Raw genomic sequence first — 13,212 nt, 5'->3', positions numbered from 1 at the left:
CAAAAATGGGCAAACGAAAGATGGACAATAGGAGCTTTCAAGACAGGAGGGAGGCAGATTATCTGTTCACGAATATAAAGGACAGACCTGTTTGTCTTGTGGGCGGAGCTAATGTTTCTGTAACGAAAGAATATAACATAAGAAGTCACTAGTCGAAAAGTTGGATTTCTATTGAATGAAATATTTTTGGTTGTTTTGTTGGTTTTGAAAAAGATCCACTTCAAAAAGGAACTTAAAATGATCCAAGTGAGAGGCATCATTTATTTTATTTATTTAAATAAGAAATGAACATCACTGATGTGTCTTTTATTTCAAATTTAATTTCTTATGTGTTTGTAATATCAAGCTCTGGTTGTTCCAAATCCTGTGTTCAAGCAAAACTAAAGTTTGTTTCCATATGAAAAAGGTTGAACATTACACATCAGTTGCAGTTAATTTTTCAATAAATATTGTTTGGCCTGTGACTTTATCTCAGTTTTATATTTTGGCCCACTGTGAATTTGAGTTTGACACCCCGGTCTTGTGCTTTTGTTTTTGTTGTGTTCACATGTTAACTCCACCCTTTCCTAAATTTGTTCCCGCCACTACACACCTGTTCCTTGTGTTTCAATAATTGCCTTCCCTATTTATACCAGTTGTCTTGCGTGTGTTTTGGCTTGAGTTTGTGTTTCTGGTTTCCTAGTGTTTCTAGCCCTTCATTATTTTTTTCCTCCTAATAAACCCCCTTTTATGTTATCCCTGCATTTGGGTTTGAAATTCTATCTGTAAAGACACCCCCGTTCTCTGACACTGGGACACCGACAACTCAAAACAAAATCATTAAACAATGAAGTCTCAAAAAAACATAAGAATAATAATAATACATTTTATTTAAAGGTGCCTTTCTGAACACTCAAGGTCACCGTACAAAAAAAAAAGGTAGTAGAATTTATGATGTAGAATAAGCTAAACAGATGAGTTTTAAGCTGAGAATTAAATAACGAAAGAGAATCAATATTACAGAGTTCAGATAGAAGTGAGTTCCAGAGCTGATGTGCAGAGTAACTGTGCTTTAACTCTCTTCATTTGAATATATTGTCTTCTGGTAAAGTAGGTTCCTGACTTTTGTATACTATCTGCTTAACTCACTTTGTTCTAGAGTAGTGTGATTTGAATTGTTATATTCTATACCATTGTTGATTTTTATAGTGTTGGTCCTTGTTGTTCTCTCAGCTGATTAATCAGGAGTAGTTTCAGTCTACCTTAAGGTGTGAATTGGGGGCAGGGCTTACCTATTTAAATTGAAGGTTTGTAAGTATCTCTCTCTCTCTCTCTCTCTCTCTCTCTCTCTCTCTCTCTCTCATTGTAAACTTTGTGTCTAATACTGTTTTGCTATATTCTACCATACCTTAATTCTCACTCTTGACTGCAAATATGTGCCTTAAACCCATCTCTGTACTCAATTCCTACACTCGCAGACACTCTCGTCCACAGAGCAGAGGTCACAATCCCAGTAACCTCATCTACCCTCCTCTGTTGTGTAAGTCTCAAACAGTGGTGGTAGGTGGGCTCTGGAATTGCCAGTCTGCTGTGAAAAAAACTGATTTTATCTCTGCTTTAACTTCCCATTACTCCTTTGATTTTCTTGCGCTAACAGAGACCTGGATATCCCCACAGAACACTGCTACACCAGCTGCTTTATCCTCTGCCTATGCTTTCTCTCACTCACCACGAGAAACAGGCAGGGGTGGTGGTACAGGTTTATTGCTGTCAAAGAAATGGTGCTTTACACCTCTCCTCTTGTCTCATTTAACCATCTCCTCTTTTGAATTCCATGCCATTTCAGTTACCTCTCCAATTAACCTTGTTATCATTGTTGTTTACCGCCCTCCTGGTCCCCTAGGTGACTTCTTGGAAGAAATGGACACACTGCTTAGTGCTTTCCCTTCTGATAGCTCCCCCCTGACAGTGCTTGGTGACTTCAACCTCCCCTCTGACAAGCTACATTCTTCTTCCCTCCTGTCTCTTCTTGACTCATTCACACTCACACTCAACAGCTACATCCCCACACACAAAGGAGGCAATGTGCTGGACCTGGTTTTCACCCGTCCTTCTCCAGCTACAGACGTGACTGCTACCCCACTACACGTCTCTGATCATCACCTGGTATCCTTTACCATCACTCTCCCTACCCTACCTAAAACTACCTCTCACCCCCTCGCTCTAACCCGCCGCAACCTTTACTCTGTCTCCCCTTCTTCTGTAGCTTCTGGCACTCTTTCTTCCCTTCCTGATCCTGAGTCTTTTTCCTCACTGCCCTTGGACTCGGCCACAGATACTTTCCTCTCATCTCTTTCCTCAACTATGGACTTCCTCTGCCCTATGTCCACTAAACCCAAGAAAACTTCTTGTTCTGCTCCTTGGCTTTCAGATGTGCTGCGCAACAATCGAAGCAAGCTAAGATCATCAGAGAGAAAGTGGAAGAAATCACAACTTGATGCAGATCTTGATTCTTACCGAACACTCATGGCCAAGTTCTCCTCAGATGTGACTTCTGCCAAGACTTCCTTCTACAAGGAAAAGCTTGAAGCTTCCTCACATGACCCTCGGAAATTCCACAACATCATCTCTTCTCTGCTCAACCCCCCGGCTCCACCTTCTTCATCCTCCCTGACTGCAGAAGACTTTGCTTCTTTCTACCAGGAGAAGATTGAGGAAATCTGCCGGACCTTCACTTCAGCCCCGACTGCACTTACATCTCAGAGTATGGACTCCCCTACACCTTTGTTGTCACATTTCTCAACTGTAACAGCAGAAGAGATTCTAAAACTCATCCAGTCTTGCAATCCTACCACCTGCCCATTGGATCCACTCCCTTCCACTTTGCTGCAGACCATCTCGCAAGACCTTCTGCCCTTCATTACAACTATCACCAATAGATCCATAGCATCTGGTCAGGTACCAACTACCTTCAAGAGAGCAAGGGTTATTCCCATCCTGAAGAAACCTGCTCTGGATCCATCAGACATCAGTAACTACAGACCGGTATCACTTCTCTCGTTTCTTTCAAAAATTCTTGAACGCATTGTCTTTAATCAACTGTCTGTCTATCTCTCACAGAACAACCTCCAAGACCCCAACCAGTCTGGCTTTAAAGCAGCTCATTCCACAGAGACAGCCCTTTTAGATGTCTCTGAGAAACTACATGCTGCTAGATCAGCCAATCTCTCATCTGTCCTTATCCTCCTTGACCTTTCAGCAGCGTTTGATACGGTCAACCATAAGACTCTCTTAGCCACCCTCAGGAGTCTTGGGATATGCGGATCAGCTTGGGAATGGTTCGCTTCCTACCTGGAAGGACGCTCATATCAGGTAACATGGAGGGGAGTGACATCTGCTCCACGCAGACTCTCCACTGGCGTCCCACAAGGCTCAGTACTTGGTCCTCTTCTTTTCTCCCTGTATACTCACTCTCTTGGTGAAGTTATTTCCTCACATGGGTTCTCTTACCACTGCTATGCTGATGATACACAACTTATCTTCTCTTTCCCACCCGCAGATGCCACAGCTTCTGACCGGATCTCTGCATGTCTGGCAGAAATTTCATCATGGATGACTGCTCATCAGTTAAAGCTTAATCCTAGCAAAACTGAGCTGCTCTTCATCCCAGGTGATTCATCCCCAGGTCATGATCTTGCTATATCCTTGCACAACGATCTGATCTCCCCTTCAGCCACAGCTCGCAACCTTGGGGTAACCATGGACAATCAACTGTCCTTTTCCTCTCATGTTGCTAATGTGACTCGCTCATGTCGGTTTCTTCTCTACAACATTAGATGGATTCGACCATTTCTGTCCACACAGGCTGCTCAGGTACTTGTTCAGTCTCTTGTCATTTCTAGACTGGATTACTGCAATGCACTGCTGGCAGGTCTACCTATGAACGCAATCCGTCCTCTGCAAATGATCCAAAATGCAGCTGCCCGGCTTGTTTTCAACCTGCCAAAGTTCTCTCATACCACCCCGCTGCTGCGATCCCTCCACTGGCTTCCGGTAGCTGCACGCATCAGATTCAAAACACTGATGCTGGCCTACAAAGCCAAAAATGGACCAGCTCCCTCTTACCTCAAAGCCCTCATCACTCCTCGCACTGCACCCCGCACCCTCCGATCTACCAGCACTGCTCGACTGGTTCCACCATCTCTCAGGGTAAGAGGCAAATATACTACAAGACTCTTCTCTGTACTGGCACCAAGGTGGTGGAACGAACTTCCCCTAGAGGTCCGGACAGCTGAGTCACTGGCTATTTTCAAGCGGCGGTTGAAGACCTACTTATTCAGGAAACACTTCAACTAGCACTTTCATTATCTTTTGCATTTAAAAAAAAAAAAAAAAAACACACCTTTGACACTTTCATTGTAACTTTGAACAAATGTTTTAAACTCATGGTATCTTAAGTATGTAACTTAGTGATCCAGCATTAATGTATTCAATGTTAGAGATTTAAGCACTTATGTACGTCGCTCTGGATAAGGGCGTCTGCCAAATGCTGTAAATGTAAATGTAAATGTAACTGAAAGCTCTATTCCTCGTAGTTACAAGACGGACAGAGGGAACAATGAAATGAGTGGAAGAAGAAGATCTAAGAGTGCGAGTTGGTGTTGGAGTATGAAGAAGATCAAGAAGATATGAAGGTGCAAGATTGTGGATAGCTTTAAATGTTAGAAGAAGAATTTTATACTTAATATGAAAAATAATGGGAAGCCAGTGAAGCTGTTCCAGAACAGGTGTAATATGATGGATAGAGGAAGTACGAGTGATAATGCGGGCAGAAGAATTTTGAACGAGTTGCAGCTTATGAAGGGTTTAGTGAATTACAATAGTCAAGCCTGGAGGTTACTAGACTGTGAACAAGAGTGGTGGTTGATTGAGTCGTGAGAAAGGAACGAAGCCTATTGATATTTCGCAGGTGAAAGTATGCAGCCCGAGTAACATTATTTACATGAGAAGTGAAAGAAAGGGGACCATCAAAGATGACGCCAAGACTCTTAACCTGAGATGAGGGAGCTATGAGAGATTCATCAATGGAAATAAGAACATTTGAAAATTTGTTAAGCACAGATTTTGTGCCTATAATGAGAAATTCTGTTTTATTACTATTTAGTTTAAGAAAATTTGCAGAAAACCATGAGTCAATGAGACGATCAGCAAGAGCAGATGGAGGGAGTTTGGAATGCGGTTTTGTGGAAAGGTAGAACTGGGTGTCATCAGCATAGAAATGAAACTTAACCCTGATGCTTATGAAAAATATGTCCAAGGGGTAAAAAGTATGTAATAAATAACAAAGGGCCCAGGACAGAGCCCTGGGGTACACCAGTGGTAACGGAAACTACCGAAGAGGTGAATGATTTTAGTTGAACAAACTGTGTGCGATCAGAATATGTATATAGAACTGGATTACTCTAATGTTAGTGATCATTTAAGAGCTACAACAATGATAACGAGTTAATGGTAGATGAGGTCGACTGCGAGTTTGGTTCGTCCTCCATTTTTCCAGCTGAGATACCTTTTTTTTTCAGTGCATTGCGGAGAGAGAGAGAGATGCAGAGGGAGAGATCTATCCCAAAATGGCATAGACAGAGTATCAGTGTGTCTCTTATAACTCAAATCTATTGTCTGGTAGACAATAGAGAAGCTTCACTAAAATCAACATCTCTGACTAGAACATAGTTGTAAACAGTGCTTGTGGTTGGCCTCACAGTGGAGCAGCATGAAAAACATCTGCACAATGTTTGTGACAGTAAAAGTGTATGTTGTGTTTGCGCTCAACTGTATGACACATTAAACGGTAGCGGTTTACTTATGACATTTAAAAAAACACAAGTTCCCTGGTTGTCCTGATGAAGGCACATGGATAACCCGAAATAGAAAACTTGGCAGCCATGGTGACAGATGCCACGGTAGAGCAGGGTTATCTCGGGTACAATGGCGTGATCCATCTGAGAACGTGAGGTAGGATACAGCAGGACAGTATTCATATTAATGTCATTTACATTAAAATAAATTGAATGTCAGCAAAACATGTTTATTTCTGTACTTACTTACATTATAGCTCTCTGATCCACCGATCTGGAGTCCAAAGACATGCATGGTAGGTTGATTGGCATCTCTGGAAAATTGTCCCTAGTGTGTGATTGCGTGAGTGAATGAGAGTGTGTGTGTGCCCTGCAATGGGTTGGCACTCCGTCCAGGGTGTATCCTGCCTTGATGCCCAATGACACCTGAGATAGGCACAGGCTCCCCGTGACCTGAGGTAGTTCAGATAAGTGGTAGAAGTTGAATGAATGAATGATCCACCGATCTCTCCTTTTTCTCTCTCGTGACCTTAAAAAGACATTGTCATGTGCCGGAGAAACGGCAAACCTCCCAAAAGTTACACCGTTACCTCTGACACTGGAGACTCCTTCCAAATATGTTAAATAAACATCCCCTTACAGAAAACTCCATCACATCAACCATGTAGTATGAGCTTTTACTCTAGAACAACAGAATAACTGTCAAAGAACCTCCATCTATCCCAGGAAACTCAGGGCACCAGTCAGGGTACACCCAAGACATGTCACAATCACACACACACCAATTCACACACTGCAGGCAATTTAGAGATGTTAATCAGCCTACGTTGCATGCCTTTGGACTAGTGGAGGAGAACACGGAGGAAACTACCAAAGCATGAGAGAACACGGATATGCAATTCCACACACACGTTGAGAAGGGAATTGAACCTCCAGCACTGGTGCTAGCCACCAAGCCACCAAATCTCCGCAAGGCGAAAATGGTGTAGATAATGAATCAACACTTTCTGACCAATCAGAATGGAGAATTCAACAACGCTGTGATGTAATGTGGTATAGTGTTGAATTCATGAACAACATGAATTCATAATCCTCTTATTATCATAATCCTCAGTCATCATTTTCTTATTGGGATAATATATGCACATGACCATAGCCCTCACCGAAGGGTTTTAATATACCAAAGCCTGAGGTAGTCTGTTCTGTGTTATTAATTCCTCTTCCTCGATGTTGGTCTCTGCTTTGCCCAGACTAAACCCAACTCTGACGCCGGACCTCTGGATATTAATACACCCAGCTAGGAGGTTCTACTTATGGGTTTTAATATTCTCGTGTCAGGGTTATAAGAGACCGATAAGAGACAGTAGCGATGGGAATTTTGAGAATGTTCTTGGCAGAAAATAAAAATGTTCTTATCAGTAGATGCTGAGAGCTGAAATCTGCCAGTAAAGCCGTACTTTACAACACACACACACACACACACACACAAGGGGAGAGGGGAAATCAGTTGTTGAATTCTGTCCTGGATTATCCTTTAGGTTTTTTTTTCCTCTGAAGAGTTCCTGATGTGATGCTGAAGTATTCTTGCTTATTTGCTCCAACAAACAAAAACAAGGCAGCATGAAAACAATGAGTTTATACACAGTGCATACACAGAATAATTCAGTCCAGGTTCTTATGATCTGTTAAATTAAGTGTTAAGAGTCAAAATTAGGGGGGCACAGTGGCTTAGTGGTTAGCACGTTCGCCTCACACCTCCAGGGTTGGGGGTTCGATTCCCGCCTCCACCTTGTGTGTGTGGAGTTTGCATGTTCTCCCCGTGCCTCGGGGGTTTCCTCCGGGTACTCCGGTTTCCTCCCCCGTCCAAAGACAAGCATGGTAGGTTGATTGGCATCTCTGGAAAATTGTCCGTAGTGTGTGAGTGCGTGAGTGAATGAGAGTGTGTGTGTGCCCTGCGATGGGTTGGCACTCCGTCAGGGTGTATCCTGCCTTGATGCCCGATGACGCCTGAGATAGGCACAGGCTCCCCGTGACCCGAGGTAGTTCGGATAAGCGGTAGAAGATGAGCGAGTGAGAGTGAGAGTCAAAATTAAACATATTTAAGTGAATTCCACAAAAACAACCTGATTACGATCCTGGAAACATCATGCGGAATAAGAATTAAATTAGTCTTGAGGTTAATATTAAGACAAATAAGTAGATACCATGACAAGATTAACAAGATCCTTCAAAATATGATCAGATTCTTAACGCATTAGGGCACAGTGGCTTGGTGGTGAGCTTTTCTGCCTAACAATTTCAGGGTTGGTGGTTGGGTTACTGTCTCTGCCCCTGTGTAAATGGAGTTTGTACCTTCTCCTGAGCCCCTCAGAGGTTTCCTTTGGGTACTGTGGTTTCCTCCCACAGTCTAAAGGCATGCATTGTAGACTGATTGGTATCGTTCTAATACCAAAGATGTGGTCAATACTAATCCCTTAGATTATTAGCCTTGACCATGCAGCAGCCATCGGAAAGGTTTGCAAATACTAGCTAATAATGATAGGAGTTGCCAGTTTATTAGGTAGTAGGTAGATGTAGACCAACTCAATTTAGAAGAGAATTGATGCAATAACATTTTTTGTCTGTCAATTTGCTTCAAACTCAATTAATTTAAGACACTACGGTGTACACAAATACTAAGCAGTCTATAGATGTCGGTCTGTAACTTGATGGTCAAGACTCTGAGGTGTGGCAGAATGGCACAGGGGTTATTTGGGGTCATTGGAAAAATAGTAATCGGCACCACCACTAAACTGAACACCTTGCCAAGGGATTAAACTTAACAATCAGTTTCCTGTCCAGGGATCTTTTTATCCTGCACCCAAGGTACACTTCCATACCCAAATGACCTCAAGTCCTGCAAAGAAGCATCTTTAAACCAGACTGCTAATGGACACATTTAAATATATGCTGCTTCAGAATTGATTTAGAGGAGAATAAGAATAATTATGTAAAGGCTCTTCAGTTATCTTTGAGGCCCTTCTTATTAGCCCGTATTTGTAAAGTTCTTCAGCTCCTGGGTGTTGTTACTCAGCAACTTTCTAAGCTCTTCAGATAAGCCGATGATGTATGCCAAATGATTACACAGCCTCTGATGATGCTCTCAGTTGTGGCTCTGTTTTGTACAACCAGGATAAAACCTATAATCCAACAGAAAGCAGATACACTAATTGGATTATGATTTAAAAGATTCCACAATTGGTGACAGTGGTGAAGTAACCAAAGATGATAGAGTTGGAGGATTGTTGCAGGATTGACAGAGAATTAGATGGCAGCTGCTGGAATTTTAATTAAGATTTGTTGGGATTTGTTCTGAGAATTATTAGATTTATGGAGGATTTGGGGATTTATTTGGGAATTTTTTGCCAGATTGTTGGATAATCTGAGGGTTTTGTTAAGATTTGGAGTTGGACTATTTTTGTGTCATCGGTTGGTTGCGTCATCTGCATCACATTCTTTTCCATGTCATTTTTTTTTCCAAGATCCTCAGTCATGGAGGTTATACGTTTACATGTATGGCAGATTACCCTTATACAGAGTGACTTACTTCACTACTTATCTCGTTATACAGCTGAGCAATTTAGGGTTAAGGGCCTTGCACAGCAGTGGCAGCTTGGTGGACAAGGGATTCAAACTCACATCCTTCCTATTGGTAGACCTTGACCAACAAACCCATACCTGCAAACTCACAAGAGGTGAAAAAGGTGACAAGGTTCGAAAATACCCCCCCACCCCCAAGAAAAATTGAGAACTTAAAATGAAGAACTCTGACAAGAACATAAAGGGAAAAGACAACATTTGCTTCAAGTGAAAAAAGCACTTTTATTAATCCTATTTTTACCAAAATTTCTTGGAAATAATTTTTCTCTGTACAATTTGAGTGCCTTGGAACCTTAATAAATTGATGAACACAAATATTGCTATTTATTTTGTTTTTTGGCCACCACAAGCCTTTCAAGTGCCCGTTTTCGTTGTTTAGCAATGTGTCTCTTTATTGCTTTTTGTTCGTCCTCTGTTGCTTGAAGTGAGGGACGAAAGAGGTGATTGTCTTATCTTGCTTCTGAATGCTGATTGGTCAAAAGACGCGAGGACGATTGAGACGTGAGGCGTCATCTGCTTACTAGTGCTTCACACTCCAGTCCAGTTGGTGGCGGTGAATGCACCAAAAGATGGTTTGACATCCGCCATAAAAAGTCATTAGAAGTAGAGACGCGAGGCATCAGCTTGATAGATGGTATACTTACACTGCGTCCAAAACCGCTGCCTAAGCACTACTTCGCCTAATTATTGGATGAGCACACTGATATACACGTGTATGTGTGTATATATATATATATATATGTATATATATAGATAGATAGATAGATAGATAGATAGATATTGTGTGTGTTTATGTATAATAAAGAGAGAGAATATAAAAAGAGTGAGAGTGTGTTTGACCTTTTTGATTGACCACATAGTGCAGAACTGTCAAAAGTAAGGTTGCAAAGGCAAACTCAAGTTTACACATTTACTTACACTTTTTCTAGCATTGTGAGAGTATTGTTTCAGAGCCCCTTTCTCTATCCCCTCAGTCAAGGAGGGCTGCACATTTGGTGATATCGACCTATGGTGGTGGGTTCAAATAGGTGTCAGAGCAAGGAAATCATCAATCATTGTTGGCTAGCTCTCCTTGACTAAAGTTGTGCACTCTTACTCTACATCTGATTTGTCTGCTGATCAGTGTGCTCTGACACCCCCCCCAAACTCTTTGGATCTACACGATTCACACAAATGACATTTTGATGAAAAACGGCGTATTTCGCCGAAAAGCGACTAGTTTGCAGGTATGTAAACCACCAGTCCACCACATCCCCTACATCTGCTCTGCTATTAATTTTTATTTGGCAAGCTGAATACTAAGATTAACTGTTGCTAAATGTGTCATAAGTGTCTGTCATAACATAACAACAGGAACATTCAGCTCCGTTTCTATCAAGCGCTGTTGAGAACTTTTTTCAATCTAGCTCTTTGGATGTACAGGGTAAACAAAGTCGGTGAACCTTGTTAAAGTCTGTCATAACAGTTTCTTACCTTGGTGTATGGATTCAGCTGTAGACGTTTCTCTTTTAATTACTGTACATCACATCTGTCAGATCTGTACATCACTAACCTCAAAGAATCTTTCACCACTTGTTTACTTGACTGAATAAAAACTTTTCCTGTCTCTCCCCACGGAGATCCTCGTAATAAGGACCGTAGTCACACACCACACTCTGTGCACCTGGTGTTTCATTTCCGACATGCTCGTGCAGATGTAGAAGGGATGGCTTTAATGAACCAGACACATGGTGCGAGTTGGATTTAATGAGGGTACAAGGTACAGCGATCTTTCAGAACATTGTCACTTTCTTTTTAAATACCTAGTTACTCTTGTTTGTTCTGTTCCAGAATGCCACATGCCCTTGGAATCTCCAGAGAGTTGTGCTCTTTCAGATATTCCGGTGGATAATCATCACATAATTCATTCAAGCGTGAAGCCTGTTTTAAAAAATTCTAAAAGCATGGACGAGTCAGTTTTTAAGCATTGTAGAAGAATCTTGTCTATTTGCAGTCCAATGAATAAGAGGAAAAGAGGAATGGGCAGTCAGGTTTGAACCTCAGGACAGGACAAAGGAAGGCCATGGTCATTAACATAGGACGCACTAGATGTGTGTGGGATTGGTTAATCTGTTAATATTTCTACAGGACTGAGTGGGATTGGTTAAACCTTGTACAGGAGTGTGTGGGATTGGTTAATGTTTTTGCAGGAGTGAGTGGGATTGGTTAATCCTACAGGAGTGTGTGGGATTGGTTAATGTTTCTACAGTTGAGAGAGGGATTGGTTAATGTTTCTACAGTTGAGAGTGGGAGTGGTTAATCCTTATGCAGGAGTGAGTGGGATTGGTTAATGTTTCTACAGTTGAGAGAGGGATTGGTTAATGTTTCTACAGTTGAGAGTGGGAGTGGTTAATCCTACAGGAGTGTTGGGAATTGGTTAATGTTTCTACAGTTGTGAGTGGGAGTGGTTAATCCTACAGGAGTGTGTGGGATTGGTTAATGTTTCTACAGTTGAGAGTGGGAGTGGTTAATGTTTCTACAGTTGAGAGTGGGAGTGGTTAATCCTTATGCAGGAGTGAGTGGGATTGGTTAATGTTTCTACAGTTGTGAGTGGGATTGGTTAATGTTTCTACAGTTGAGAGAGGGATTGGTTAATGTTTCTACAGTTGTGAGTGGGATTGGTTAATGTTTCTACAGTTGAGAGAGGGATTGGTTAATGTTTCTACAGTTGTGAGTGGGAGTGGTTAATCCTACAGGAGTGTGTGGGATTGGTTAATGTTTCTACAGTTGAGAGTGGGAGTGGTTAATCCTTATGCAGGAGTGTGTGGGATTGGTTAATGTTTCTACAGTTGAGAGTGGGATTGGTTAATCCTTATGCAGGAGTGTGTGGGATTGGTTAATGTTTCTACAGTTGTGAGTGGGAGTGGTTAATCATACAGGAGTGTGTGGGATTGGTTAATGTTTCTACAGTTGAGAGTGGGAGTGGTTAATCCTTATGCAGGAGTGTGTGGGATTGGTTAATGTTTCTACAGTTGTGAGTGGGATTGGTTAATCCTTATGCAGGAGTGAGTGGGATTGGTTAATGTTTCTACAGTTGTGAGTGGGAGTGGTTATTGTTTCTACAGTTGTGAGTGGGAGTGGTTAATCCTTATGCAGGAGTGTTGGGAATTGGTTAATGTTTCTACAGTTGTAAGTGGGAGTGGTTAATCCTACAGGAGTGTGTGGGATTGGTTAATGTTTCTACAGTTGAGAGTGGGAGTGGTTAATCCTACAGGAGTGTGTGGGATTGGTTAATGTTTCTACAGTTGAGAGAGGGATTGGTTAATGTTTCTACAGTTGAGAGTGGGAGTGGTTAATCCTTATGCAGGAGTGAGTGGGATTGGTTAATGTTTCTACAGTTGAGAGAGGGATTGGTTAATGTTTCTACAGTTGAGAGTGGGAGTGGTTAATCCTACAGGAGTGTTGGGAATTGGTTAATGTTTCTACAGTTGTGAGTGGGAGTGGTTAATCCTACAGGAGTGTGTGGGATTGGTTAATGTTTCTACAGTTGAGAGTGGGAGTGGTTAATGTTTCTACAGTTGAGAGTGGGAGTGGTTAATCCTTATGCAGGAGTGAGTGGGATTGGTTAATGTTTCTACAGTTGAGAGAGGGATTGGTTAATGTTTCTACAGTTGTGAGTGGGAGTGGTTAATCATACAGGAGTGTGTGGGATTGGTTAATGTTTCTACAGTTGAGAGTGGGAGTGGTTAATCCTTATGCA

The sequence above is a fragment of the Tachysurus vachellii genome, chromosome 10 (assembly GCF_030014155.1).
Source record: "Tachysurus vachellii isolate PV-2020 chromosome 10, HZAU_Pvac_v1, whole genome shotgun sequence".
NCBI classification, from domain to species: Eukaryota; Metazoa; Chordata; class Actinopteri; order Siluriformes; family Bagridae; genus Tachysurus; species Tachysurus vachellii.
Note: the sequence above shows the minus strand (reverse complement) of the source record.